General features: G+C 33.2%; 1 protein-coding gene across 1 annotated transcript in view; it reads right to left on the reverse strand.

Moving 5' to 3' along the window:
• Nucleotides 1–2,845, reverse strand: part of LOC106457733 (ATP-binding cassette sub-family A member 3-like) — a 135,134-nt gene extending 132,289 nt beyond the window's left edge. Inside the window, exon 1 of the mRNA XM_013917179.2 lies at nt 2,803–2,845. The gene's annotated coding sequence lies outside the window, so the exon portion shown is untranslated. The remainder of the gene's footprint in view (nt 1–2,802) is intronic.
• Between the last annotated feature and the right edge of the window lie 2,102 nt (nt 2,846–4,947).

Here is a 4,947-nt window from a genome sequence, read left to right on the forward strand (position 1 = left end):
CTAGTCATCACCACCCACCACCAACTCTTAGGCTACTCTCTTACCAACGAATAATTGGATTGATTGTCACATTATAATGCCCACACGGCTGAAAAGGCGAGCATGTTTGGTGGGACGGGGATTCGAACCCGCCACCCTCAGATTGCAAATGCTGTTATGTAGTGATGATACAAATGTCACCCCTAATGTCGTTTTTGCATTCTTTGTGAAGGATTGATATATTAGCCATCCCTACATTTACTTCCTTTTTTGAAAAGTTTTCTTTACTTGTTTCTTTAATGCAGCGTTTCAACAGACATGGGAAGGTTGTATTTACAACCAAGTTCTAAATACAATGAGGTTCCAACTGTAATGTTTATTGCTTATCTATTATTGGCTAGTAAATTCCTGTTTCACCCTGCACTTAAGCTTTATAAAGGAACACCAACTTTCTGTAAGAAAGCTGACTTCAAGGGGTAATGATAAACATCGTTTACATTAGAATGATTTTTTAAAAATTAATACTAGTTAATAGTATTTATAAAAGCATCGTTTGAAACTATGTCACCACATGAAATTGATTGGCACCATTGTTTTGGTTTTTCAGTTAACATGCAATAAAAAGGAAGCAACAGAAAGAAGAATAAGAAATTTAAACTTTTTGCTAATACTTGCAGACATTCCCAGAACTCGTGACTCAGTCATTAGATATATATTATTATAAAAGGAAACACAGTATAGTATTATAATGTTCTGATGACCTATTGAGGAGATATTTAAAATACCATTTCGATGAACAATCAGTGCCATCTCTACATAGGCTGTGCTATCAACTGCCTGATAACTCAGTGAAGCGTACAGTTACACTTCTGAATTTTTGTTGGACGATAAATTTTGACAGTTTTATGAAGTGCTAACTGTTACTATGCAATTGAAGCTAAATTGTGTGTGCAATTTACATATTAATTTATAAACTCATTACTATTTGTAAATGTACAAGATGTCTGAGAAATATACTTATTGATATATTAAATGCATTTGACAAAATATAATCTCCCTTTCTTTGTATCATAAATGTTAGGCTTATGATAGTTTGAATAAATTTGTCTTTTTCACTGTTTGTGCATTTGGTTGTTTTTCAACTGCATAAAACAATGAAACTTGGGAGTAATCAGAACCCACCTAACAACTGTCATTAATAAATATTCTACATGTTACGTATCTGCTCGTTTGATAATTTCGGGTAAAAATTCTTTCCGAGAAACTTCAGCGATACAAATCCTTTCTTGAAAACTAGTTTATTATATCTCGATACAACTTTTTGTAATACACAGAATTTCCACAGTCACTTTAAACTTCACAACCTTTATAACACACGCTATAAATCGCTGTGATTCACACACTTTACTTATGGTGCCTACTGTTCGCTTGACTCGATTATAGTTCTCTTCAATCTATCTGCATATCTATCTCCGACTTTTATTTGCCGGGCTTATATACTAAAAAAGAGGGCGTCCCGAACAAACTAGGAAATTCACGATCATTCGAGAAACTCCTTGCACACGCCACCATCGCCAATGCGCCAGCAGTGTCACGTAACTTCCACTGTCGTGACATGCATTTAATTTTCGCAAAAAACTGTCCGAGTTTTATTACAAATTTATTATGGCAACTGGTTGATCATTGTAAAAATTTTATATATTTCTGCTACAAAGAGGCCTAAAATAAGATAAGTAAGCACACACACACAAATATTTATTGACTTTGTAATCATATATAAAAATTAAGATTAGCTACTACACAGCTGCAAACGACACTCTAGAGGCACAACGTGTAACTTATCAATCTAATAAGCTATAATGTATTGCAGCTTATATATTGCAAATTCGTGGTTTTTTCTTCTCTATCATACAGGAAAATTATAAATCGGCTCGTCTGTTTATAGATGCTACTACTATTTGAGAATTAAGAAGTTAAATACAAAACATACTTGTTGATTTATTCAACGTTTATGGCAATTTATAATCTCCCCTTCGATTTACTAAATCGCCTAATTATTTATTAAATTTAATCTCCACGTGCGATTGCCCAATGTGTAGCTTTACGCTAAAAAACAAATAAATGAAGTCTATATGTCAATTTATGAAATATGCACGACAAATTTACAAATGTACACTTTAAACGTTATTACATTACATGATAATTTATAAATGTACGAGGTGATTTTAAATTATGATAAAGCTCGAAACTGAATTTTACGTCGTTTTTGATGTGACTGTCAATCTCAACAGTTCGTTGGAAAGGAGTAAGTACCCCAAGAATTGGCTGTGGGTAGTACTGATTAGCTGCTTTTCCTCACTGCGATTATGTACAAGGCTACAGTATGAACGTTGGACATTCACCTCAGTGAAGTTACGTGCTGTAGACCTACAAATTTACAGACAATAAAGATGTGAAAGTAACAATAACGTTTATAAGTGTAACAGTAACAGTGCAAAACACTAAAGGAAAGTGTGCATGCAGTGTGTTATTATTATCAGTGTGGGGAAACAGAAGTATTATACAAATGAATAGCTATTTTGAGATATAACTTATAAAAAATATGCCACTGCTCGACTTAAAAGAACTCGAGTCTGTCTTGTTCGATTTAAGTTAAACGGAATCTCCAAGCCGAGTATTATTGCATTATGTCAGAGGTACAAAAAGAAAACAACGAAAAAAAAAACACCTTAAAAGGTTCATTATCACAATATTTTAGGTGTTCTAATATTGATACAGGTGTAGCTTGTCAAACAATTAGTGAATTAGACCATGAAATCTTACCTTCATTCCCCATCACAACCAGATCTAGCATAGTGCTCAAAACTAACTGATCGATACTTTTGCTAACGTTTTATAAAAATGCATGGCACGCCCTCTCAAAGTAGCAAGAAATAATTAACAAAAATAATACCTGACGAATTTTATGAATAAACTATCATTAACTTTAAACGAGAGAAAATAACACAGGCCTGCAAATTTAAACTTCATAAAAGTTGTTTTGGTTTTAATAATATTAATTTTTTTCCTATCGCATAATGATTTTTTACAAATCTGGAAGAAAAAAAAAACTCTTACTTAAATCAAATAATTATTTCGTTTACCACAATGAACATTTTTTTATCAATATGTTTGTTAACAAAAATACAAACAAACTGAAGAAAAAGGAAGAACACTGATGTCAAGCAAATATGTTTGTTTGTTTTTAATTAAGCAAAAATCTACATAATAGGCTATCTGTGCTGTGCCCACCACGGCTATCGAAACCCGATTTCTATCGTTATAAATCCGCAGACGTACCGCTGTGCCACTGGGGGAAACGAATATGCATCCCCATTCATCTTGATTTTTTGTGAAATCTACGTCTTTTTTAGTCTCAAACTACGTTTTGTGGTCTTTTTTTATGTATTGTGTTATGACGATTTGTGAAAAATCTGTACGTGATGGACAAAAATGGATATCATTTTCGGATTCAGAATACAGGAATTACAATAAAACTAGCGCAGGCCTGTGTAATTTCTAACCTTCTAACCTTCGCACAAAGTTACACAAGCGTCATCTGCGGCAGCTTTTCCTTATTTTGAACTAATAAGACTAGAAAGCACCTAGTCCAACCTGGGGTCCGCGAAGGTAATACTGGGGGTTCGTGAGCTATTTTCTGTAATTAAATAATGCACAGAAAGACACATAATAATAACACGTAAAAAGCTGAGATTAATCTATAACTACCACAGTTCTTCTGGCTCTCTAAGTATGTGAGAAAAGCCGTTAATAATTCAGCTAAGCCCCAAGATGAGTTCTCGTGGGAAAATTTTTTACTCATTAACCCAAAATGTCAATTATCTGTATAACGAAATGTTAAAAAAGAATATGGTGATCGATCAGTTGAAATATAGGCTTTATATTGGTTATACATTTAGCGGAAATCAACGTCAGAAACATGTATTTGCAAACTGCTAATCAGAGTATATGACAGGGAGGTGTGGCAGGAGGGATCTGAATTTATATTCGATTGCTTTTTAGGCACATAAGATTTAAGGATATAAAAATATTGCTTCATTTAACCTATGACGGAATTAAAGAAAACATTTTATGTCAAATTTTATGGTTCTAGATGGGTGATAAATAAATTATAAAAGAGGCGATAACCAGAGAACAAGATGTCACAATTCTCACAACAGGGGAGTTTGAGGGTTGTTTTTAAGTATTTATTTATAAAATTAAGAACATTAATAACATTAAAATTAGATTTATTACATATTTATGTATGTCAAATTTGTTCGTATACCATGATAATTAAGTAGCTTAATTAAATTTTGAATGTAACTCACTAAAACGTCGTGACATGCGCAGTTTGACCTGCCTGTAGTGAGAGAGAGTTAAGCGATCGATAGCAGTGAACAGTGCTTAAGTGTTTGCAAGCTTACTTAAATTTACTGCTCATTTGCATCACATCCGTGATAGGAATTTATGTAATTTAATATGAACTTATAATAATTATGGATCGGTGGTTAAAATCTGCATCAACATTAAAACGAAAAAATAATGATAACATAAATGAAGGTACAACATGTTCAAGTGAAAAAACACTGAATCATCAATCAAAACGCAAAAATCTTAAATATTGTGATGAATATATATATCCTTTGGATTTATATGCATAAACAAAAGCCACAGTGTATACTCTGTTATGAAGCATTATTCAATGAAAGTATGAAGCCAGCCAAACTTCGCCGGCATCTAGAAACAAAACATAAAGAACACATCAACAAACCTGCCGAATATTTTCATAGGAGACAACTAGGTAGGCTTGCAAGACAATAATCATTAGAAAAATAGCAACTGGCTGTGATAATGAAAGTGCTGTGTTTGCTTCGTATTGTTGCGTCATCGAGGTCACGTGACTGGTGTGGCGCCCTCTATTTTCTA

Source organism: Limulus polyphemus, unplaced genomic scaffold (genome assembly GCF_000517525.1).
Source record: "Limulus polyphemus unplaced genomic scaffold, Limulus_polyphemus-2.1.2 Scaffold367, whole genome shotgun sequence".
Classification (NCBI taxonomy): Eukaryota; Metazoa; Arthropoda; class Merostomata; order Xiphosura; family Limulidae; genus Limulus; species Limulus polyphemus.